Source organism: Mustela putorius, unplaced genomic scaffold (assembly GCF_011764305.1).
Source record: "Mustela putorius furo isolate JIRA1106 unplaced genomic scaffold, ASM1176430v1.1 tig00537350_pilon_pilon_pilon, whole genome shotgun sequence".
Taxonomy (NCBI): Eukaryota; Metazoa; Chordata; class Mammalia; order Carnivora; family Mustelidae; genus Mustela; species Mustela putorius.
The window spans coordinates 5,383,669-5,410,934 of NW_025422471.1; the positions used below are offsets into that span (position 1 = coordinate 5,383,669).

A 27,266-nucleotide genomic window follows, 5' to 3' on the forward strand; every position below is an offset into this window, starting at 1 on the left:
CTCTCTGGGAGGGAGCAGCCTGCCTCCCAGAAACATTTCTGTCTTTACATCTCATAAAATGACCTTGATATCTGAAAGGAAAAATATTCTATTTTCCCATCCACTTCTTTTTTCCCATATCACAGAAACTGCAGATTGCTTATACTATGCAGTACACCATGACAGCTGGGAGAGAGATTTATCACTTTCTGATACTTGTCAGTTTAGAGAGGACTTGCTGCTCTTCCATTTCACTTGCATGCATCTCAAGAATAGAGAAACTGGACTCAAATATTCAACGTAAGTAGATATTCCATTAGGGAAGTCAGGAAATATGTCATCTGTCCTGTTTTCTCATCTTTCCTGTCTTCATTTCCATCTTTCCTTCTCATTTAATTGTCTTTATCACATAATTGCACAAAATTGGACATACTATATTAATAAATTTCACAACTGTCCTCACCAAATTTTAGCTATCAGCACTTATTATGGATAAAAAACATCTTTGGGGGCAAGTCGACATAAATAATGCACAACTTTCAAATAAATTACAGTAGATTTAAGAAAAACATTTTAGATTCTATTTTCACAAATCATAATTTCCTGGACAATACTTAGACTCAAAGATTGCTGTCCCTGGCTTTCCATGAAATAAATAATTTCATTATTTAGCTAGCATGCCATGGCTGCATGAAATAAGTAACTTGAGGAAAGATTATGTAATGGGAATTTGAATGTCTGGATCCACACAATCTCAGAATTATATTTTTTTTAAAAGCCAGTAACTGGGACATAAAAGAGAAAACAACACAGACCCCAGCTTAAAAATCTTGACTGTCTCCTTTAATTTTCTCAATTAAAATTCCTTTCAAGGCCATGGGTGTGTGTACAGCTAGAGCAGTGCTATGGCAATTCCAGTGCAAACTTGGCTTTTTCCAGGTGGGAACATGAGGATGTACACCTTTCCTCAGCTTTATTTTAGATTTTATACTTCAGTACTTCCATGTCAGGCACTTTAGTTAGTGAGTTCAGGCATTTGCTAAGCCCAAAACTTAGCCAGCTCATTCTTATAGCTAAATGTTTGTTTATACATCCTTATGGTTGAATTATCTATAACTGTGCCCTCAATATGGTAGCTGTTAGCCACATGTGGCTATTTAAATGCTCATTATAATTAACTGAAATTATATAAAATTAACTTTATATAATTAAATATATACATATGGCTCCTGGGTACCATACAGGCTGCCATTACAGAATTCTTCCATCATTGAAGAAGTTCTTTTGGACAGAGAGTATCTACATTGCTTTTAATTTTGTGCATACTACCTCTTTCTGTCTCTACAAACATAAACTCTGTCCAGCTAAATCTCATACATCCTTCAGAGCTGCTACTCTACTGATGACTCTCTAAGAGAGTATTCCAATACTATCTTGTATTACTAAGCTTTTCTGTATAGATCTTTTCTTATCCATTATATTCATTCAGTCTTCAAATATTTGTCAAATACCCTACATGGTAGGTACTGTTCTTAGTTCTGGGAGATGAGATTTTAAAATAGACAAGAACATGAGCTTCTTGAAACCAGAGCCAATACGTCTTTGCTTTCTCTGATACTTAGAACAAAGTAAGGACACAATAAGTGAATGAAAGAGATACTTATTAAGCAGCTATAGAAGTCTAAGTGTTAAAAAAAAAAAACAGCAAAACAAGAGAACAATAAAAATAAGGAATATGTTGATAGGAAGAAATCTGATGCCTTCCCACTGGGTCTACATCCTGAATGTTCATCCTTCCCACTGAGTCTACATTCTGAACCTAGGGTATCAGTTTCAGAACTTCTTTTAACATCACTGAATTACTGAGGCAATTGGCAACCATATACACTAGACTATATGTTGAGCTATTTCACAGAAGAGAATATTTGTTTTAATCATAACAGCTGTGGTATTTTAGTTACACTAAAGGCTAAGGTACTTTACCAAAGAGATTTTCAAAAACCCATGGTTATATGAGATATAGTTTACTTCTCTCTCATATAATGATATCAAGGGGAGCATTCAAGTTTGCTAGGATAGCTCTGGTCCACAGGGTCCTTTAGGATTATAGGACCCTTTTATCTAGTTGCTCCACCACTCCCTTAAGGTATTATTTTCATCTCCACACTTGAAACTGGATCAAACACACATTATGTTGATACTCAAAACAAGGAGCAAAAGAGAGGAAATCTGGGTTATTTTTAATTTTTAAGAAAAAAGGCAGGAGTTGTCCATATCACTTCTATTCCCATCCCACTGGTGATAACTTAGTCATGTAGGAACTCTCAACCAAAAGAATTCTGGGAAATGCAGTCTCTCGATAGACGGCTACATGCTCCCAAAGACTGGAACGATAGGAAGAAGGGGAGTCTGCCAGTGAAATTACTTTAGCTGTACTATCTAGACAAACTTTTCTCCTAGGTTATTATTCCATTTACACATAACACATTAAGGAACTACCAAAAGAATAATTCTAAACATGGTGAAGAAAGCGCTATCATAGTCTGTTCAGGATTCACATTGGCATTTTCTGAAAGTTTAAATATACCCTGGAATAAAACTGATAAAAGGAATGCTTACTAGTTAATAGTAGGTTTTAATAAATGCTGTTGACTTACTATATTACTATTTTCTTAAAATATGTACAATTTATGAACTCAAAGAAGACCAGCAGAATGCAGCATATATAGAATTGTAAGCAATTCAAAGACTTTTAGCATAAACTCAGATAAAACTATGAAGTACACAATATAGATCATCTCTTCTTTTTCTCTATTTCAATACTCACCATCTACCCAAGAACAATACCAATGCTTTCTTGAAAGGCTCTTTAAATAAAAACACCGATGCTTTGAAAATTCTTCTCCCAAGAGAGGAAAGATTATATCTGAAAATCCTTAATACCTGAGCATGAATTTGTTCAAGTGATATTCTCCAAGGAATATTCACACTTTCATGGAGGCCAGAACATGAACAACTCAAACGACTGATCTGCGGTGCTTGTATTTTAGGATTTAGACTCCTATCTGAGAGAAGTACTTAAGGTAATCTGATCCTTACTGGCTCCAAGTCACGCAATATAAGGATTACATAGGGAATATAAACCATTATAATCTACATAGAGCTTGACCTACCTGTATTCACATTATTGGTCTAGTAATGATTGCATCCCCTATTTCTTGTCCAGCTTCAAGTCTGTTTTTCCCTGAGTACAACACTTTCCCGCCAACTATATTTTGACACTGCTACCACAGACAAACTATTCAGCTTCATGTTCCCTTAAACTACATTATTATGTTCTTAGGATTCTGGTTTATGACAATGACCCAGAAAACTATAAGAATACTGCCTGCTGCCAACCTTGAGAAATATATCTTACTGAACTCAGTCCTTGGCAATGTCACTCAGCCTCAAATATTAATCTACCCACTTGTCCCAGCTGGAAGCAACACTGCAATTAACATAAATAGATAGACCAATAAATAAATGGATAGATAGAGAATAGAAAGCAATATGATTCATGTTTACTTCCCGAAATTCAAAGACTGTTCAACCATATCCAAAGGTTGGTAAAAACTTGTGATAGTACTAAGAGCTTTTTAGGAGTAAAATCTTAATAAAGAAAAATATGATGCTCCAAGTTTTTAGCATCCCATAAAACAACAATATATTATCATGTCTCATATTTCTGACTTGACTGGAAAAGCCAAACAGTTTTTGCTTGAAGTATCTTATCGATTATATCCAGAAAGCACCTGGGGCTAAAGTCATCTAAAGGATCGATTGGAACAACATCCAAGATGGCTGACTCACGTGGCTGAAAACTGATACTGGCTACAGACTGGGAGATCAACTGAAGCTGTTAGTTAGAACTCCTACATATGCTCTGCATATGTGGCTTAAGCTTCACAGTACCATGGCTTCATTCTAAGAGCATCTATTCCAAGATCCCAAAAGTGGAAGCTGCCATTCTTAAAAGATCTAGGCATGAAAACTGGCACAGCACCAACCCTTCCATATCCTATTGTCAAAGAGGACCCAGAGCTCACCAAGATTCAAGGAGAAGAACACAGACTCCACTTTTCCATGGAGAAATGTCAAAGAATTTGTGGACACTTTCAACTGGTCATGCATGACTGTATACTCACTGCACATTTAAGGAACATCAAAGACATCCTTAAGAACATTTTGGTCGGGGGGTACCTGGGTGGTTCAGTTGGTTAGACATCAGACTCTTGATTTCAGCTGGAGTTGTGATTATAGGTCATGGAACTGAGCCCCATGTTGAGCTTCAAGGGTAGAGTCCGCTTGGGATTCTCCCTCTCTCTCTCCCTCTGCCTCTCTCCCCACAGCAGTCTCTCACATGCTCTCTCTCTCAAAAAAAAAAGAACACCTTTTTTGTATTATCAGATAAATAAACCAAATGTGATATTTCAGAACGAAATAATTCAAATTACTTCAAATGAAATTTATCTGGCCTCTAAGGAATTACAAAAGTCCTATTATGATGATTACTTTGTAAGTTACGGAGTTATATTCAACAGAAGCAGTGAGATTGTAAGGTAGCAATAGATACAAAAAATAAGAATTTAGGGGCACCTGGGTGGCTCAGTTGGTTAAACATCTGCTTTCAGCTTAGGTCATGATCCCAGGGTCCTGAGATGGAGCAAGAAGCCTGCTTCTCCCTCTCCCTCTACCTGCTGCTTCCCCTGCTTGTGCTCTCTTGCTTGCTTGCTCTCTCAAATAAATAAAGAAAATCTTAATAAAAAAAGAAAGAAAGAAAGAAAGAAAGAAAGAACTTAATGGTTAAATTCAGAATAGCCTAAATTGTAAATAAAGGTGAAAAAGTCTTTCATGAAAAAGCAACAAGAAATTTTGATGAATATAGCAGCTACCACCTGTTCATGATTCAAAGAGAATTTTAAATAGAGATCTGAATTTCTCCAAAGCTATTCTAATTCAACATAAAACATTTGTAAACAAAAAGTCACAATGGCAGAGACAGGCTGCTTGTTGGTCCCGTCTCTCTTTCTGGGCCTCGTTAAAACTACATACCATCCTCGGGCCTTTCTTGCAGTTAGGAATGCCTATGTGATTGGGTTCTGGTCAATGACACGTGTGCAGAACAGACGGATGTCACTTCCAAAATGAGCTATAAAACAACCTGTACAACTCTGCATGTTTTCTCTTTTACCTTCTTAGCTAGGCAGATGAAAGAGATACAGTGGAGCGAGCACTCACAGTAGTCTCTTGGGGTCCACAAAGACCTCACCCTCTAGTAGAGAACTGCCCTGTTCACATCTGCCTTAAGCAAGAAAAGTTTTTTGTTGTGCTAAGCCACTGACTAGTGGCAGTTGACTGATATAGCCACTAGCGCTAAATACACTAATTAGTATAGAAAATAAAAGTATCTCACCTCCCTCTTAAAAGAGACAGTGTAATTACCTTCTTTGAAATGCTTGATGTGTTTTAGAAATTCAAAGTTGGCAGACACCATAGATGTCATCTGGCTGATCTATTTTCTCGATGCCAATCACCACACACTGCCACCAATGAATGAAACACTTAAAAACACCCAGACTCGGAGCAATACACATTATAGGAAGCAGGAGCATGGAATTCTGTGTTGTCATGACGACACAAGCATAATTCTATTTCAAAAGGATCACTAGTTCCGTTTAAATATAAACTTCTCTTTCAAGCAAGCATTTTTAAAATGTTGCATGCTGAAAGGAAAGTATTGAACATCTCACTCCAAATAACTGATTACATCCTTTGATAGCATCAATACCGACTGCAAGTAAGAAGTCACTTCGGTTTCTTCAGGTGTCCCCAAACAGCAGTGCCAACAACAGAATCAAACTTCAGACGGCCTATCATTTATGCCACCAGGAAATAAAGTAGCTTTTCCTTCAGTGGCAACAGTCGTAAAAATTCGGTAGTTTCCTCAAAATGAAATGTTTTGATCTCATAAACTAACCTCATGAATAAACTCATAACCCAAAAGTCTTGCTGTTTTAAACAAATACAAAATTTCATGATACTGATGTTCTTTGAGGCTATGTGATAGCAATAGCATAGATATATATTATTTTGGAATTATACATAGCCCAACACAGATCATTTGATCCAAATTCTCCATATTGTGGATTAGGAAATTGAGACTCATTCATCACAAGATTAATTGATACTATTTTGTAATAATACACTTTTTTGTACTATTGCCCTTTTGATACTATTTTTACACTGTACAGTGTTTTCTGTTAAGAATAAGCAAAGTACCCCCATTTCCAGCCATTATTTTAGAATGCTTCCATGATCAATACTGTAATCCCTAGGGATTTAAAAAACCATATTCTGGCAAGATTCCACTTCAGTGTGTAAAAGTAACTTGTAATGTAATGCTTTTAACTGTAAGGAGTTTAATGAAGAAATAAATTGATCTTTTAACTGTTTCAAAATCCTCCCTGTCCGTTCGTGTTATGAAAAAACTGAGACTGTAAAACTTTATCAAGTTTTTATTAATTGTAAAAAAAATAATTATCTTATATAATGAAAAGTGTTTATTATATATCTAATTATAAATATAAAATAAATTTAAGTACACAGCTTTATTATTCCAGTTGTATGTATTAACAAGCTACCCAACATTAAAGTCTTATTTTAATGAATTGATGAGAATGACTTTAATTAAATTACTGATGTACCTGAAATGTAATTTAGATATTTATTTCATAAATAGCAATTACACTATATTATGTTTAAAGCATTTCTAAACTGGCTGAAAATAATTAGTTTACCTAATTAGGAAGATGTACCATTCAAATGTCACTTACTATTAATTTTCTTAGCAAATTTCTTTTCATCAAGAACATAAAGGTAAATTTCAGTTAAATTCCTCTTCAAATTAATGTAAATTCATAATGAATGAAATTCTAAGTGAAATATTTTGTATATTAATGACAATATTTAGATGATGAGAAAATAATAAGTGTGGAGGAAAATATTGATCATGCTATTTTCTAAAATGAAAAGAATAGGAAACTTGAAGAGTTTATAAACAAATATGTCCTTTTCCACCAGCCCCTTGTCAACTCTATTTTTTAAACTTCAGCATTATAGAATAATCTAAAATCTAGATCTATTTCAATATTCTGCCTCAATTAATTCCTCATATATTTAATGAAGATAGATGGGCAAAACTGTGGACAGAGGCAAACATCCTGAGAGTGTATGGGTTTCCCAACTTTCATGGCCACCATAATCTTCTTTTTCTGAAGTTTTTGTTTTCTCTCTAACTATCCATCTTCTATCATGGCCCAAAACAGTAAGATGGTAAGGCAGACCAACTCCACCGAAAAACAAAACAAAACAAAACAAAAAAAACAGGTGGAAAAAATAGATCCAGTCTTACTGACCCTATTGGCTATATAACATTAGGAACTAAAGCTATTAAAAAACAAAACAAAACAAAAACAAAAACAAACAAAAAACAGCAAACAAGCAAAAAACCAGAAGAAATGGGATACATACCAGTCAGCTCATCCACTATGCCACCGTATCTAATTTGATACTTATATAACAAATGTTAAATTTAATCCTTCCTTGATTTAACACTTTTCCCATCCTGGCAAAGTTAGTATAGCATTGGAAATAGATTATAATTTTTTTTTCCACAAAACAGAAATAATAAATACCTAAAAGTCACAAATAATTTTAAAAGCAGGAGATCTATAAATTGACCCTATCTCAGGCTCAGTCAGTTAAAAGTCTGCCTTCAACACAGTCAGCGTCCTGGGAATATCAGGCTATCCGCTCAGTGGGGAGTCTGTTTCTCCTCTTTCTTCCTCTGCTCCTCGCTCATGCTGTCTCACTCTTTCTCTCAAGATAAATAAATAAAATCTTAAAAAAATAACAAGACCATCTCTTTATTTGGACACATGCCTGTACTAAGTTACTGAAAATAATGACTGGCATAAAAATGACTCATGATAGTAATAATAATAATCTGGACTATATACTGGCTCAGGATATTTGTCTCTATCTCAGGGTTAAAAGTCCTTAACACAGTCACAAAATGCTGTAAGTTTTCTTTGGTTTTTGCTTTGGCTTGGTTTGGTTCAATTTCCGAATAATGCTTCTGCTCACATAATATGGTGGGAACCGGGGGCACCTGGGTAGCTCAGTTGGTTAAGCGGCTGCCTTCGGCTCGGGTCATGATCCCAGGGTTCTGGGATCAAGCCCCGCATTGGGCTCTCTGCTCAGCAGGGAGCCTGCTTCCCCCACTCCCTCTGCCTGCTGCTCTGCCTACTTGTGCTCTCTATCAAATAAATAAGTAAAATCTTAAAAAAAAAAAAATGGTGGGAACCAGTAATCAATATTAATGAGAAAATTTAAAACTTAAACTTCATTTTTAAAATTATTTCTATTTTTAATATAATCAGAAGATCAAATTGTCCCAACACTATCATCATCACTCTCTAGAATACCAACATCTAACCCCAGTGTGGGGATTTAGAAACCAATCCACTTCTGCCACTTAAGTGGCCTTGCTGAAGAGGTTGTCTATTGCTTTTCCCTCTGTCTCCTTCCTCCTTCAACTCCTCTCTATAACTTAGCCTGAGCACATCAGCATTTCTCTACAGAAAAGCAGCAATCATCTATGAAGATATTTGATGTGCAAAACTGAAAACTAATGAGGTGAGAAAGATTAAGGTTTGTGAGTAACTCATCAGCTAGGAACTAAACAGGAGTAAATGAGTATAAAATGGCTTTGAAATATGTGAAAACAAATAGTTGTGCTCTGGGTATTACTGACTAAATTTTCAAGCACTAAAAGAAAATAATGCTTCTAAAACTCACCCCTCAAAACTAATTTCAGAATTTCCATATCACTCTCTTCTGGATGTGTCTTATAACATTTGCTTGTGTAAGGAAGGAACTATAAGCAGCTTCTGTCACACTCTGGACAGTGTTTAGTGCTTGTCTGATGGCAGTCCCTGAGGGACACACTGGCCTTTCATTTCCCCTTTAGAAGAATAGTAGATACCATGTCCGATTAAAAGTCCCACTGACTAAGAAATACAGAGAAAAGGGCATCTGTGACTCTTGAGCGATAAATGCCTCAGGTTTGATTCATAAATGAGTAGTCTTATTTATTTTATTTAAGTTTAGTTGGTAAGAAAGGGATAAAATTTCTTAACCCATGAGATTTAAGATATTTATTGTTACTTGAAGGGAGAAAACTGAGAACAATAAAATCCAATTCTCTCACCTTTACCAAAGCACAGAAAAACACCAAAACAGACTAGGGTAACAGCCAAAGAACTGAAGTAAAATCTACCAATGTAAGTCTTGAAATTTATAGATTCCCTTCCTACCTGAAGAGAATTTAAGCATGTAAATGAATTTAATTATAAAATAATACATAAGTTCTGGATCTCATGAAATATTATTTTAAGTGTTCTATAATATGGCTGGACGTACTCTAAGAACTAATTTGTGTATAAAACAGACATGTTTATGAGTTTGTGTATAACTCTCTGCAACAGGTTATCAAAAAGTTTCACCTTGTTATATTTTTCACTTGGTCAACAAATATTTTAGATATTGGTACTGCTATTCAGAAGTTTAAATATTGTTTATAAGGACATCCGATAAAATGGAATGCTTCAGGTAAGCAGCATCACATAAAGAGCTTTAAGAGAAAAAGACGTAAAAATTAATAAAATATAGACTCCTAAACAGCATTTTTAATGCAGTGGGAAAATGCCACATTGTGTACATACAGCATTTGAATGAATAAAAGACTACATATACCACAAACATCTTCACGTAAAACCAAAGCCTTTGATAGCTAGCTGACTTCAAAGACCTCTGTGTATAACTATGCCTACTATATTGTTGTGTATATGAAAATTAGTTACTCAAATCATTCTGGGTAGCCCTGAGAATATCTGAGAGGCCCCCTTTTTAGAAAGAAAATAAAGAGTCACACTCAACGGACAGGTTGAAAGTGACAACACCGTTCTTTTTGCTTATTCCTTCTCACTCAGTTAGTTCCTGCTGGTTGAGGTATGGAAGTAAAACAGACAAGTCCTTCTCCAAAGATGTTCATGCACTCTAAAAGAATTCAACTAACTAACTAACACCTACTTTGTTTCTAGAAGCTTTTAAAAAAGCATCTTAAAGGACTACTTCATTTTCATAGATACTTAGAGTCTCCCAGATAACCCTTAAGAAAAGCCGTATTTCCCTTATGCCCATCATTAGCTTGTCTCTGTCTGACTCCTAAAAACTCTGCAATTCTCAAGGCAGCCAAGGACCACCAAAAAATAAGAAAGAAAAAAGATAGGAAGCAGAGAAATATCAGAAAAGGAAATCGGCAAAAAAAACTCAAAAAGATTTTTTTTTTTTAAGTGAGAAGACAGTTGTTTAGAAGAGTCTTTATTCCTCACTTTGAAATGATCATAATTTCACTTCCTGGAATCATTCCTCCCTCTTTATCTGACTCCCACCATACTGCTTCTTAGCCCTGAGATAATACCTACTCCATGTGCCTCGTATTTGGGACCCTCGCGTCGGGTCCTGGAGTTACACCCCTTTGCCCCGCCTCCTTGACACACAAGCCCTATGCAAACAGAACCACACCTTCAGATATCACATAGATTAGGAAGCTGAGGCCCAGACAGAACGTTGGCCATTGTATCAAAAATTGATTTTTGTCCTCAACTAACACTCACACAACACCAGGAAACTAGTAAGCTCTATCAACAGAAATGCCCAAGTTTCTCTGGCGGCACCTCGATTTACCATTTCTCTCTCTCTCTTTTTTTTTTTTTTTTTTTCCTTTCCTCCACCTTCCTCCCCTCCAGCAACCCTCAGTTTGTATCCTGAGATGAAAAGTCTCTTATGGTTTGTCTCCCTCCCTGGTCCCATCTTGTTTCATTTTTAAGAGAGTTTACAGTGATAATTCGTGTGTCTTTTTATGAAGACAAAGAGAAAGGGATAAGGAAGATTGGCATTTCAAACAGGAATTATCTAATTATTTCAGATAGCAATAACCTCCCACTTGCTATTTCTATTTCTGATTATTTTATTTCCTTCTTAAAGTTCAACTTTAATGAAAAACAAACAATTCAGAATTTTTACCTAAATAAGTTCCTAAATGAATCCTTTTGTTTTCTTTTTCTCCTAGAAATAGAAAAATAGTTCAAACTGAGGAAAGAACAAAACAGATGCCTATTCTTAACCTTTATCTGTTAAATTTCTCTAAAAACCCCCCAATTCAAAATCACATAACTTGTCCTTGTTCTTTTGCACCTGTAGGATGTTTTCTAACACATTATATCCTGTTGTACATATTAACTGTATTTTAACTTACATATATCTTTTTTGATTAATAGTTTAAACCTGTAGATCATTCATTATCTGACGAATCAAAGGAGTCCTTGAAATCACTGTTACATCATGGGGAAAGAGATTTTTCAATAAATGGAATTGATAAACTATGAGACTGAGGACCTCTGCTGGCAATTTTGAGGCATTATTATTAGTTTTGTTTTTTTGTTTTGTTTTGTTTTGTTTTTTACTATGACAATACTAACAGGAGAGAAGGTGAAGGGATCTACTTAATCTGACATATTCCTTTTTACTTAGAATCCTTCAGCTGCCTTCCTAAAACTTCATTTTCTGTTCCTGTCACATCTTGAGCAATATGAGTCTATAAAGTCCAGAGCAGTTGCTTTTACTTTTTGAAAAAGATACGTAGAAGGTAAGACGACTGGATGAAAATATTAATTTTGATATTAATGTTTTAAAACAAATTAAATGTGCTAATGGATAATGCCTCAATATCCATTAGTAGCCGCATATACATGTATATGTAGATGAAGGTATAGATACAGACAGGGAGATGTAGATACATCTTCATGATAGAGAAAATGAAATTTAGTATCAAAAGTGAATAAAATTTTAATAACATAATTACTAAGATATTTCCAATTTTTTCAGAAACTAAGCTTATTTTCTATGTAATATATACCTAGATATCCTTGGAAGCCAAGGTCCAGAGCAATTTTTTAAAGCTTGAAAATGAAATTGGACTGATTTCCCTTAAGTCCATTTGATCACTAATGTCACTTACTTGTGCATTCCTTCTATTATTTATCAATTCATAGATTATTATAACTGCAAGAAACCTGAGAAGTCATGTAGTCTCACCCTTTCGTTTTACAAAGAAGAAAAAAAAAAAAAAACCTGAGGTGAACAACAGCCTCTAATTGTTCCTACCAAGTCAGGGCAAGATGACCAAACAAAACTTCCTCAGACCATATTTAATTCCATCCTCTCAGTAATCAGGTGAGATAATGTGAGGCATTATATATTAAAATATAATCGTTAACTTTACTAACAGCTATTGTTAGATCATGTTTTCTATAACATAACAACTGTCAGCATGTTGCAGAACAAATGAGAAACATGTCATTGTTTCATTTGGAGAAATTACAAGTGTGTTCCCCCACCACTAAACAGAGGCTGAAGCTTCTGTGAAGGAGAATGAAGCAAAGTGGACATGCCACTGAGGTGGTTTGGGCCTGTCAGATAGGTATACAACAAGCTGCTGAGGGAGGATGGGCCTGTCAAATGTCAGCCGGTCATGCAGCTTTTTTCACTTCAAAAAAAGCAAGAGTCAAATGTCTCACCTCCTGACCCTTCTGATTATCAACTACACCCAACAGTTCTTACTGGACTGGACTGGTGGATATTTATTAAAGGAATCCCATCCCAATACCATGTATCTGGGTATTAAGTTCCCTGGGACATCAAGTGATCAATATGATATGAGTCAGAGAAGTTGAAGCAAGTTTCCTGGACACCTGTAAAGGAGCCTTAAAAGTGTTGGGGGGTACCCTATGACCCAGCAATTGCACTATTGGGTATTTACCCTAAAGATACAAATGTAGTGATCCGAAGGGGCACGTGCACCCGAATGTTTATAGCAACAATGTCCACAATAGCCAAACTATGGAGAGAACCTAAGATGTCCATCAACAGATGAATGGATAAAGAAGATGTGGTGTATATACACAATGGAATACTATGCAGCCATCAAAAGAAATGAAAGTCTTGCCATTTGCGACGATGTGGATGGAACTAGAGGGTATCATGCTTAGCAAAATAAGTCAAGCAGAGAAAGACAACTATCATATGATCTCCCTGATATGAGTAAGTAGAGATGCAATGTGGGGGGGTTTGAAGGATACGAAAAGAATAAATGAAACAAGATGGGATCGGGAGGGAAACAAACCATAAGTGACTCTTAATCTCACAAAACAAACTGAGGGTTGCTGGGGGGAGGGAGGGGGGTTATGGACATTGGGGAGGGTATGTGCTATGGTGAGTGCTGTGAAGTGTATAAACCTGGCAATTCACAGACCTGTACCCCTAGGGATAAAAATATATTTTATGTTTATAAAAATTTTTTTAAAAATTAAATATAAAAAAAAAGTGTTGGGGGGGGTGGGGTGAGCCTGGTGATGGGTATTGTAGAGGGCATGTAGTGCATGGAGCACCGGGTGTGGTGCATAAACAATGAATTTTGGAACAATAAAAAAAAAATAAATTAAAATAAAATTGTTTAAAAAAGTGTTTCTTGAGATGGCTCAAATCTGAAATTACCTCTTCTGGTCATTCTGAATAAGCAAGGGTAAGAATGTGTTGGAAAGATAGTGCATGCCTACGTGTATATGTGCATTTGCCTGTGTATGTGTGCATATATGTATATGTTTGCATGAATGTTATTCTGGGATTATCAGTGAAAAATCAGACTTCTGAGCCCTGTGTACGTTGTTCTAAGTTTTTCTCTCTAAAGCCGTGCATTTGTAGATATGCCTTTCTCATTTTATTTGGAGAAAGGACAGAGTCATAATCTCCTCTACCTCACAAAGACAAAAACAAAAAACCAGACAAACCATAAGTGACTCTTAATCTCACAAAACAAACTGAGGGTTGCCGGGGGGGAGGGGGGTTGGGAGAGGTGGGTGGGGTTATGGACATTGGGGAGGGTATGTGCTTTGGTGAGTGCTGTGAAGTGTGTAAACCTGGCGATTCACAGACCTGTACCCCTGGGGATAAAAATATATGTTTATAAAAAATAAAAAATTTAAAAAAAACAAAAACAAAAACAAAAAACGAGGCTTGGAGAGAAATTGTGAAACATAGAGAAGACCCAAGACTGAAACCCAGGTCTCTCTCCTCTAAACCTGACGCTCTCTCGACTCCACCATACCAGAGAAACATAATCAGAGAAAACTGCTGGAGCGAAGAAGGGCTTACAGTACTGAAATAAGGAATAATGTCTTTTTAAACGGGCATTTAACATTAAACACAGCCTTTTCACATATATTATGTCATTATCATTTCATTTAATAAGAAGTGGGTGGAATAGAGCAGAGGGTTGTTCATGGGTAAAAAGGAAGGAAGAAATCAGTCTCCCTCCTTTTTTCCTGCATTGGTACTACTTTCTGACATTTAGCTACGGTCACAAGAGTCTGCCTGAAATCTTCGGCAGTTTCAGCTCCTGGCAAAGAGTGAAACAAGTGAGTCCCAAACCCAACATCTATTACTCTGTGGCTCTGCCAGTGTCTTTCTAAGACGCCAAGGAAGAGATTCGTGACATAATTTAGAAGAAATTTATTCTTTATTCCATCAGTCTCTTTAAAAGCACCATTTGCGGCTGGGCTTCTTTACCTGAGGCATCTAATTTTATCTTACAAAAGACTAAAGAAGCTTAATAAAATTCAGCTCTAAGAAAGTTTGTTTTGAGTAGAGATAGAAGATACCACAGAGGACTCGGCTAGATGTTCCCAAAGCAGTGACACAAAATGATCTAACGGGAATGAAATTTAGAAGAATGAACACCTGAAGGATGAAATTTACTATCATACTTACAGAATTCTGAGACTTTTTTAACATTAGTTAGCCTGTAATGCATAATACTGTTGATGCTGTCGTTTTTCCAAAATAGGCTGTTATTAAGAAAATGATAGGCTTACAATCCATAGCAAAGCAAAATAAAGGAAAAAGGGCACCCACAAATGAACCCAATAAATGTTTCAGAAAGGGGTGTCTAAAGAGACACAGGGAAAAACAAGATCCTTCAAAATGATAGAGATCATGATGAAACAAAGCTATAATCTAATAATTTATACCAGCCTCTATCTGAAGAAAAATATGTGGCCAGAGGGAGGTGTCCTACCAGCAACTTAAGGGGTAGAGCCAAAGATGACGGGATGTATAAGTTCACTTCCAAAGAACGGTGCTCCAAAGGGTCTCTTCTCATGTGGCTGGTGCAGCTCATGTCATTTGGAGAACAGCAGGCCTAATGGCCTCAGATTAGACTCCTTGTTCTAATTCCAAACTGCATTCATCAGAAACATTTCAATGGTGAGTGAAAAAGAATTAACTCAAGGAGATTAAGTAGGAAAGGGAACTTTCTTGGTTAAAACTTTTGGTTAGAACATTTATGGATAGAGCTGGTCCCAGGCCCTTCAAGAATTCACTGTCATCTGTTCTTCCTTACTTGTTCTCTACTCTTGTCCCCTCCAACATCCAGTCTCCAAGCTCTCTTTTTCTTGGTGCATTTACTTCATTACTCCTCTCTGAGGTAGAGGACAGAGGGCTTACTTAAAATGATCCAAGAGGAAAAGGAAAGCTCTTTTTTCTTATACACTTTATACTGGCCTAGCTTGGGCCATTCTAGGATTATTATTCTTCAGTCAAACACTATAGCTGAGGGAATGGGGTATTATGACAGGCCCCCTCTAGGTTCCATTCCCAGCCATATAGCCTGCTAGAGGGACATTGTTATGGGCAGTTCCTAAGAGCTACATGGAATGAGTAAGAGCAGTTCCCAATGGGAAAGAGGACAGAGAAAACAAGAAATCTGCAACAGACACATTCATCACACAAGCTTCTACATAAGGCTTATTTCCCACATAGACTCTCCTGTTGAGGAAACAAGGTAATACCACCAACAGAATTATTTCCATCCACTCCCAATTATTGTTCTCAGCATCTGGTTTACATTTCAAATTCTTCAGCATTCAATGAATTTGAGTCAGTCCCCCGGATGCAGCCAGCCAATAACTGAACAAGCTGTTAATTGAAAAAGATGACTGGGTAAGTAAGAAAAGTGTTCTCCTCCCTCAAGACACTTGATCGCTATGTATGAGAAATTGGTTGTAGTCACGTGTATAATGTCAATTGTTGTAAAGAGTGCTCCATGGAGTTGTATATTCCAAAATTTGCACAAACAAGAACTGCGGCCCTGAGAAGAAACTAGTATAAGCACCCTGGCCCTAACGGTTGCTCTGGAAGCAGGTAGGCACTCTAACTTGACACTCGCACTTCTCAAATCCAACCAGGTTCATGAACATCATCAACAACATTTATTAAGTGCCTACTTTGGGCATGTACCTGAATAAAGAGAATCTTTTCTCTAAACCAAATTTTCTCCATCTCCTTTATAAATAAAACAAGAAAAGGGGGTGTTCAAATCCTTTGAAGAGAAAGAATAATCTTATGAATATTTTTAAAAAGCTAAATGGTATGGCCCAACAGCCTTAAAATATTTTTACCCTGTCTTAAATTAATTTCCTTCCTTCCTGCCATCCTTCCTTTCTCTCTCTCTCTCTCTTTCTTGAAAAGGAGAGAGAGAACGCCATAAGTGAGGGGCTGGGGTGGAGGGGAAGAAGAGGGAGAGAGAGAGACTCTTAAGCAGGTTTCATGCGCAGTACAGAAGCTGACAGGGGGCTCATTCTCAGGACCCTAAGATCATGACCTTAGCAGAAATCAAGAGTCAGATGCTTAACCTATTGAGCCAGCTGGGTACTCCTATCTTAAATTTTCTATTTCTATAGTTAGTTTCATTGTGTTCTCTCCAAGAAACCTTCGTAACTTTTTCAATTATGAGCACTGTACATGAATTCATGTAATAAAATAATCATATTAGCATGATCTAGCACAGAAATTTTCATATTCCATTGAATCCTACAAGTTTTGAAAAAGTATCTTGGCAACTTCCTAGAATATGGAATGGGTGGTAAGTCTCTACTTCTCCCACCTGCCTTCTTCTTGAGGTCATTTGTGATTTTGTCAGTGCAATGCATTGACAATTTGTTTGAATAAGGGATTCTAGTGTTTTCAAAAGCTTGAAAATCACTGCATTAATTCATATTCTAAATTACCTCTTAACATGAACGTGATAGGTATATGTTACGTTCTTAGGACAAGTGGAAGGAACCATAGAACAGGGCACCAAAAAAGAATGAAATCCAAGGGAAATGTAAAAGTCATCAATTCTGCCAAGGAAGAGTGCTAGGCAAAAATGGAGCTCAGATTCTTAAGTGCTCATGGAAAATAAAGATAAAAAATGAGGAGACAATTCAAAGGAGAGAACTGGTGAGGAGGTTTCCCTCCCAATTGCAGGGAGCCGGCCCGGAAAAACAAGTCTGTAGAAGTCCTAGAAGAGGCTATATTCCACATTTCTTCAGGTTTCTCAGATCTCAAACAAATAAACCAAATGTTTCTTGACCCTATGTCCTACTTAGAAAGACAATATTCTTTGCTTCTTTCTTTAGACTTCCCCAAACCAGTCTATAATCATTGTGCCCACTTTTGGACCTCTAAAACACCCTTCAACCTACTCCACTGTGTCTTTTGCTTCTGCCATGCCTTTGGAAATAATAGTTGCTGATTTAATCAATGACATTTTTATCTATAACCCCAATAGGAGTTTTTCAGTTTTGCATCACTGGACTTTGGAGAGGCCTTTGACAAAATGGATTTCTATCATCTTCTTTTTTTTTTTTTTTTAAGATTTTATTTATTTATTTGGCAGAGAGAGATCACAAGTAGGCAGAGAGGCAGACAAAGAGAGAGGAGGAGGCAGCCTCACAGCTGAGCAGAGAGCCCGATGCAGGGCTCGATCCCAGGACTCTGGGATCATGACCTGAGCCGAAGGCAGAGGCTTTAACCGACTGAGCCACCCAGGCGCCCCTCTATCATCTTCTTGACAGTCTCTCCTTCCTTGCTATTTGTGTTAGGAAAGGATGAATGAAGAGGAATCAAAAGCCTTAAAACAAAAGCAATGTATATAAAAACTCCAAGGCAAAGGGAAGTAGTTCAGAAATTTAAAGGATAGCCATTGTGAATGGACTATCTAGTGTGGGCAAGCATACCAGAGGAGCTGGAAAGATGGGTAGAAACAAGGTCATGAAGACCATTTTTAAGACTTTACATTTTATCCTAAGAAGGAAGGGTGAAAATTGAGGAGGGATATAATCTAATTTGTTCTTTTAAAGACCTCTCTGATTATGGTCACACACACACACACACACACACACAAAAATGGTGCAGTGGAATGTGTGGACAGGCTACATAGCAGCCTATTATAATAGTTCAATTAAAAGATGATAGTGTTTTAGAGTGGGTTGGTGGTGATGGAGATGGAGAGAAGTAACTGGATGCCTCTTTACAATTTTACTCTGACTTTTCCGGCCACTTCTTTCTTTCCATGTGATTCCCAAATTATCACTCCTAAAAGATTGATGTCCCGCAAGATTAACTTTTTTCCATACTTAAACCTACCTTTTTCATTGCATTCCTCACCTTGTTTCTAAATTAGATATATAATTAATATCACCCATGTAGATTTCAAAGTAAAAATAGATTCAGAACTTGTTTCTTCTAGCATTTGGCATGTGTGGTGGACATGAGAATATGCCTCTCAGATCTGACTGCAGGGAGTCTAAGTACCTCACATCACTGAGGACCCCAGTTGCTGCACTCTGAAACTGTCGCTAATATTAGTGTTGAGACTATGACAGATGTCAGGCATTTCCCTAGTTAATTAATTTCTTCTACTTTGAACCCTACATTGGCAACTGTTTCTTAATGACCCAAACCAACCCAACTGAATGAAAAGTAAACCAAGGTAAAGGTAGTCAGACCAAGATGTTAGGGCGCCTGTGTGGCTCAGTTGGCTAAGCATATCCAACTCTTGATTTCAGTTCAGGTCATGAACTCACGATCATGACATTGAGCCCTGTGTCAGGGTCCATGATGGGCATGGAGCCTGCTTAAGATTTTCTCTGTCTCCCGCTGCGCCTCCCTTCCTCATACCCCATGCATGCATGCTCTCTCTCTAATAATAATAATAATAATAATAATAATAAAGTTATATTAAAAGTAAAAAATAAATTTTAAGCATACTTGGACTAGTTACCTACTACCTGGCAATTGAATAGGATGTCATCCTGGTTAGTAGGCAGGCACACATTGCCCTTAACATAGGTGGCAGCACAAATGTTAAAATGTTAACAGTAGTAGGCTGGGAAAATGTGCCAGTGGAAGAGAATACTATGCCATGTGCAATGGTGAGCATTTGAAAAACAATCCTACTCATTGCTAAGCTGTTCTGACACGTAGAAGGCTAATGAGAGAATGGGGGCTGGTCACAGGCTGTAAATGGTTAAAAGTGAAAGCACTGTGTCCTCTCTAATAGCCCACAGAATGTCCCTATCTCAGACAGAAAAAGAGCAGACATAGCTGAGGGTAAGCTATTCTCAGAATCCCAGAGATGTTTGTTAGTTGTTGTTAGTCTCAGAATCCCAGAGATGTTTGAATGCTCAGCCAATGCAGGGCATTATATAAGTCAGATTTCTGGTGAGGAAACTCAGGATCCTGAAACATGAGATAGGGCCATCTGAGTAGATACCCCTGAGGTTGTTGACAACGTAACCCCTGAAACCTGTGGATTTACCAAATGGTACACCCTTCCCTATTAAAATCTATCACTTGTGCTTTGCTAGAAGATGATATGGAGGCTTCCTCCTCACAAGGCATTTCATGTTCCTCTCAGGAACTTCCTATTTGACTGACAAGGCTGATAATGACCAAGGGCTAAACCCAACGGAACCTGACTAGGAACATAATGGATCTGATAAGAGAGGAAATAAATGATATGCCTTGAGAGTTGCAAGAATTTCTAAGCATTGACAAGCAGAAGCGAAAGTAGAACTTCTAGGATTGATATTTGAAGGCACTTGATCAAGCCAGGAAGGTATAGAAGACTGGAAAAGCAAGAATTCACTTATTTGGGGACATTTTCTTGGGACATGGGTTTTAGTACCTTATAACTTCCAGGAAATGGCCAATTCACGGCTCAGATGGCTCTTGGAGGACTGGAAAAAGATGATGTCACCAAAGTAGAAATGCTTGATTTCTTACAGCAGGAAATAGACAAAGGAATAGAGACACTGGTAAAAGAGGAATAACATGTGAGGCCAGAAAAAGGATTACAGGATTATGTTCCATAACCCAGAATACTAACCATTCACAAAGGCCATCAGGAAATGTGGTAGAGAGAGGCAACAAGCACCACTGAGAAATTCAGTGGTAGTTCTCCTTGGCACACCAAGTATGATGGCAAGAAATGCATTCACAGAACTGGGCTCATTACTATCTTCAGAGATAAAGGGATCCTGAAGTAGTTGAGGACAGGCAGCGTAATGTTCAAGCAGCTAAAATTACTATGAGAACCAGCAAAGTCAGAGAGGCAACCGAAGCCTCTGGACCTGCAATACGTTGAGGCAGTTTTAGAGAACTTGGAACTTCAATGAGCAGAATTGATAGGCAGCCAACCTAGGTGCTACTTAACATGTAACCAGGAGGCCAGGGGAGCAAGACATTATACTGAAGGTGACCACTCCAATAAGAATGTACAATCCTTTGCTCAGTTCCTGGACCTGAGCTGATTTGCAGGTCTAGAATGGAACCCATTGGCCTAAAAAGACAGCTAGACCCCTAGAAATAAAGTCCTGCATTATATACCATGATGATTCTCCCAGTCCATCCCCCAATGGGACGAACACCCATTAACTTGGAAGAATGTGCACTGGGAAAAAAATAAATTTTTACTGATGATTTAAGAGAAGAAAGCAGGCTGTCAGGAAAGCCAGAATAGTTAAGGAAGGTTTTAAGGGGGAAATAGGCTGAATCAATAAGACTAATTCTAATGTACTACTCATTTTAAAAAGCTATAAATGAAGTTATACAAAGTATGTTTTATAACAACAGTGGAATTCAATTTAAATTGAGTTCAGTTCAATAACAAAAACATATCTGAAAGTCTCCAATTACTAAGAAATTAAATAGCACAGTTATAAATAAATCTTGGGTCAAAGAATATTCAAAGGAGAAACAATAAACTATTTTGAAATAAATGAAAATAAAAATATATCACAGTTTATGAGATATAGCTATTGCCTACATAAAATATTCTTTGAGTTTATACTAACTTTATTTAGTTTATATTTATTCATTTAGTGTATAGAACAGAAGCCGTATGAGGGCAAAAATTTCAACATTTTTCTCCTTTGTATCCCCAGTTTCTAGTGTTATGTTCAGGCCCATTTAAAGAAATATATATGAATATATATATATAAATATATATGAATATATGAATCTTACCATTGGAAATAACCAGTACAAAACATCTAATGCATATCCTTCCACAATTCTCCAGACATATATAAAAATATTTATCTTCTTTGTTACAATAATGGAATAATACGATCCACATCAGGTTGTAGGCTATTTCCCCAATTAACAATATTTTGGGAAATTATTTAAGTGTGAATAAATAAGGATATACAGCAAGGGACGCCTGGGTGGCTCAGTTGGTTAAGCAGCTGCCTTCGGCTCAGGTCATGATCCCAGCGTCCTGGGATCGAGTCCCGCATCGGGCTCCTTGCTCGGCAGGGAGCCTGCTTCTCCCTCTGCCTCTGCCTGCCATTCTGTCCACCTGTGCTCACTCTCTCTCCCTCTCTCTCTGACAAATAAGTAAATAAAATCTTTAAAAAAAAAAAAAAGGGTATACATCAATTATTAGTGGTTGCAAAATATTACATATACTTATCCTAATTGACTTAACCAACATCTACCATTTTCTATTTACCATTACTATTAATATCTACCATTATTAATATCTACTAGTAATAGATATTACTATTAATATGTACCATTTCTATCTACCATTACTATTTTCTGATTTTCTGTACTAAAAAAAAGTAGTAAATGACATACACATAAACACACAGCATACTTATCAATCTTTTAAGGATGAATTTCTACAGGAAGAATGGCTGACATTAAAAGAATGTACATGTAAATGATGCAAAATGATAAATTCTAGAAATAATGTATAAATCTCACAGCATACCAAACTAAGAAAAAAAAAAATATATATATATATATATATTTTTTTTTTTTTAAGAAAAAGCTATTGTCTTGATTTTGGAGTCAAGTGTATATTAATACTTGTATGCCTATAATTTATAATTTGTCCCTTTTACAGAAGTAATTGTTGAAATGACAATACTTTTCCTGGCTTCTTAGTAGTCCATTAACAAACTATTGATAATAAATGATTTTGTGATTTGCATAATATTTATAAACCAGCTGTTATTATTTACAAACTGTTGATGAATGAAACTACAGTACCAATAAGAGCTAATTGTTGAGCTGAATGAACTTGATTAAGCAATCATTTTGCAAATGCCTTGGAACTTGAGCCAACTACTTGGTACAAAAATATTTACTTATAGTTTATATAGGTAAAATTCATCTTTCTCCTCTCCTACAGATTTCTTATAGCTACTTTGGAAGGTATACTATGGAAAGGGGCATTGATGACCTAGTCAGAAAGCTTGACAAATTTTTTCTGGAGTCTGGAGATCACAACTGCCTGACATCAGAACCACACCTGATAAACCTGCTTGATGGCAGAACATAGCTGACTTCGCTGTGAAGGCAGAGTCCAGAAAGATTGTTCCAGTGAATCTGATGTATCCCTGACAAAAGAAACAAATGGCCTGGGTGTTGTCCTGCCCATGACTGCCTTCCCACATGAGATAACCCAACAGAGAGTAAACCTAGATTCCTAAGAGCTGACAGAGAAACTATAAACAGCCAGCCAAAAAATGTACTCACTAGCATCAAGGAAATATAGATGTGAGACCTCCAACAATGGAGGAAGGAAGGTGTGGTGTTCTCCAGAGAACACACAAAAACACTTTGCCAGTAAAACTTGACATTATACACCTGACCTGGCTAGAGGAAACTAACAAATATCAGTGACAGACAAGTAGTGTCAGTAAATGTATTTCCCCTCTCCATACCTCTTTCAGCTCTAAAGGAGGAGCAGAGAGGCAGTCTCCAGAGTGAGAAAAGAGAAGAAGCACTCTCTGAAGATATAAAAGAAAGAAGCTAATTAGCCACCTCTTTCCACAGCAGGTCTCACAACCTAGGGAAGGGGAGAATCTTTAGCATCAGTGAACTTGAAAATTCTATTTCATGAAAATAAATATTCCAATGACCTGAGATTGTCCGTGGGACTAAAAGGGCCTGAAAGTAACCTGAAAAGTCATGAAACTAGCTTTAAGTTTATCCATAGGGCAAGAAGAGAACTGACTCCATAGAAAAGTTTTTAAAAATACTGGAGATAGAAAACTCATCGCTCCATGATTGTACACTCTCACTGTGTCCCACTATCTCAACATAATTCTTCTACACTAAACCAAAACAATTATTTTTATTATGCAAAATATAATAGCATCTATAGGCAACAAGTATTTGACAATCATAGTCTGTAAAATAGCAATTGATATATCCACAGTATGAAAAATATAAGTTTTTATTATGGTGCTTCAGTTAAAGAGGTGTTGTAATAGAGTCCTGCTTTATAATGTGAGTATCAATTAGTCTAAAAGTACTGGTCAAGCTCCATTTTTGTGCCCATTTCTCCTGCTTTCTCCCTCAAAAGAGTATAAATTCTGATGAAAGAGGCATTAAAACACTTATACGGTCTAGTTCCAACTAAAAGTACAATAAGAGTTGGAAATTTTAAAAAATATAATAGAAGTTGGTAAAGCTTACCTTATAAAAACTTCCATTATTTTAAAAGTGTATCTTAATATTCAAGTAAACTTGGTTTTGTTTGAATTTGACATGGGCTTATTCCTGGAAATAAATAGGATACGTGGCACTAGAAAATTTTGAAAAAGAGCTACCAGTAAAGACAGCATAAATTACCTATTCAGATCAGTAAATGGCCCAAATCTCTTTACACTTCATAAAACTTTCAATTATAGAAACAAAAGAAAACAGCAACATAAAACAAATGAAAAAAAAAATCAACACCACAGAAAATGCTAAGAGCATATGCAGATTTTAACCTCTTCAATTGTATTTCATGTATCCAATTATCTTTAACACTATGCATTCTGTTCTCATCTTGGGCTCACCAACACATAAGAAAGGAACTTTAATCAACTTAAATTCATTATTTAAAAAATCATATTAAGAAAAACAAATTTATTAAATGTAGTAATTATTAATTAAATTAGTCCATTATTACTTGTGAAATAATAGTTATCACCCACAAAATAAATCTTAAGATTGTATTTCCTTACTAAATTATTTTTGTCTCAAAAAACAAGTAAAAAAAGTTAAGAGACAGCAAGAATCATAGATATACTATCTGATTCTTTTTGAAATAAGAATATTTAAAAGGAAAGGAAGTAAAAAAGGAGGAGGGAGGTAGAAGAAGTTGAGAAAAACGAATAAGCAAATTAATAATACATCAAGTGGTAAATAAACTAAAAATACATAAAATGGTTGTGGTTCACTAATAATAGCTAACATTTTGATTTATAGAGTCCCATTAAAGCTAAATCAATGAAACTCACTAATTAGAATTTATTGACAATATGGGGGGGGAAAAAATCTCCCTATGTCCTAGAGTTCCAAAATGGAAAAATAAATTCTGGAGTACTAGAGGCCCTCTTGCCAATAGGAGATGAGAGCCAGGCTGAGAAGACACACAAGGGAAAGAAGAGATGAAGGACAGAGAGAAAGATGCCACCAACATCTGGGACTCCTTGGATTCATCAGGGCAGAACATAGGCTTGAAACTTTCCTTTATGGGAGCCAATAAAGTCCCCCTTTTTTTTTCTTCATACCAAATTGTTGTTCTTTTATAACACTTGGAAATCCAAGTGTACTATTTAATACAATTCAGAAGTGACATTTATGCTAAACAAATAGTTAGAAAATGCAAAGAGACTAGCTGAGTATTGGTGGGGTGGTGGCTCCAAAAATGTTCATGTCATAGTTTTTGGAACTTATGACTATGTCCCTCTACATGGCAAAACGGAATTCGAGGTGGAATTAAATTAAGAATTTTGAGATGAGGCAGTTATCTGGATAACCAGGATAATCATAAGAGTTCTAAAAGGAGTGAAGCAGGAGACAGAGTCAGAAAGAGAAAAAGCGGGGCACCTGGGTGGCTCAGTGGGTTAAGCCTCTGCTTTTGGCCCAGGTCATGCTCTCAGGGTCCTGGGATTGAGCCCTGCATCGCATGCATCGGGCTCTCTGCTCAGCAAGGAGCCTGCTTCCCCCTCTCTCTCTCTGCCTGTCTGCCTCTCTGCCTACTTGTGATCTCTGTCAAACAAATAAAATCTTTAAAAAGAGAGAGAGAGAGAGAGAAAGCCAATTGCAAAGACTGGGAGAGAAAAGCAGAAATTAGAGGAATGAACTTTGAAGACAGAGGAAGGATCTATCAGCCAGGGAATATAGATGGTCTCTGGAAAATGGCAACAAACTCTGCCCCACAGCTGCAAGAAGAAATCAGTCCTCGCAACATCTTGACTTCAGTCCAGTGAAACTGATTTCAGACTTCTGACCTTCATTATAGCATTAGAACACATCTGTGTTCCTTTAAACCACCAAGTTTCATTTGTTATAGCAACCATCAGAAACTAATACAGTTGGACATTTCATGGAAGCATTTTGTGTGTAATCCAATATCTCCTACACGATTAAGACTAGTATCCCTCCAACAAAGCTAAAATTAGATTTGGAGCACACTAAATTGAGACACAGAGTACTTAACTCAAATATTTTCTCTACCTCTGGCTACTGAGAGATCCTGGGGAGAGGGTCACCCTATAAGAATGAGCATAACCAGCATTCAAATCTTGGTTTCTATATACCATTCTCCATTAAAAGAAGCAGGGCCCCCTACAGAAATGTCTGATTCTGGGGCTGGCATTGGAAATTACCAAATGGGTCTGGAACACCCTTTCATGTTGGAAAGTAATGAAGTACTTAATGAATGAAAAGGATGTGCCAAACTGACACAGAAGCCAGAATGATGGAACTTCGATTAACCATATAAAGAACAATATGAGCATCAAAATTATCACATTACATTACAGTCCATTTTATAATATATGAACTTGTGAGGCCATATCAATGTAAAGCAATAAACAAGTAAATAAGAATCTTACACTAGAAGGGCAACTAATAAATATAGAAGAATGCTTAAATTAGAAAAATCAAATATATGGCAACCGTCACCATTATAACACAATGAATTTAGCCAAAATGTATCAATGGATACTGAAACAAATGGGTGAAAGTTTGACAGAGAATGGGATATTTACATAATTGTATATTAAAAGAATCAAAGAAATTCCCCCCCCCAAAAAAAAACTTACATTAAGCTTGCCCTGAAGTCTAGTCTACTTCTGCACACAAACTCTTCCCAATTCCTGCTAATTACAAAGAGAATTGAGTAAGCCAATAGTGAAGCAACCTGACAGACACACTTCAATCAAGGAGTCAAAGTAAACATCACCAATAATGGAACAAATTAAAATCACAGACCACCTGATAGGACAGAATAAAAAGAATGCACTGTCACTTCCGGGATTCTGGGACATTCCCGCCACATATACATAATCTGAATCAAATCATGAGGAAACATAAGACATAACCAAATTGAGGGTATTTTATCAAATAACTGGCCCATAAAGGTCATGAATGACTGAGATTCAAGGCTGAAGGAGACTGAAGAGAAACAAGAACTAAGAAAAGATCCTTAAACTGGATATTTTTGCTATAAATCATCCTATTGGGACAACTGAAAAAACATAAATGGGATCAGCAACAAGCTAGAAGTAATGGGGGAATATTAGTTTCCTGACTTTGATGATTATATTTGGGTAGTAATACATCCTTGCCTTTGGAATTACACATTAAGTACTGGTGTGTAACAGGCATCATCTCAGTAACTTACTTTCAAATGGTTCTGAGAAAAAAGTTTATTACACTACTCCTGC

The 27,266-nt window shown here is 36.6% G+C and overlaps 1 long non-coding RNA gene across 2 annotated transcripts in view; it reads right to left on the reverse strand.

The window, feature by feature from the left end:
• LOC123390427 overlaps positions 1-27,266 on the reverse strand; it is a 68,494-nt gene that overhangs the window by 34,618 nt on the left and 6,610 nt on the right. Inside the window, exons 4-5 of one of the 2 annotated variants that reach the window (XR_006605018.1) lie at positions 26,643-26,699; positions 24,017-24,102 (exon numbers count right to left, since the gene is read on the reverse strand). The exons of the other annotated variant lie outside the window; for it this stretch is intronic. This is a non-coding gene — a long non-coding RNA (uncharacterized LOC123390427). Of the gene's footprint in view, positions 1-24,016; positions 24,103-26,642; positions 26,700-27,266 lie in introns of those variants that run through there. 2 annotated transcript variants of the gene reach the window in all.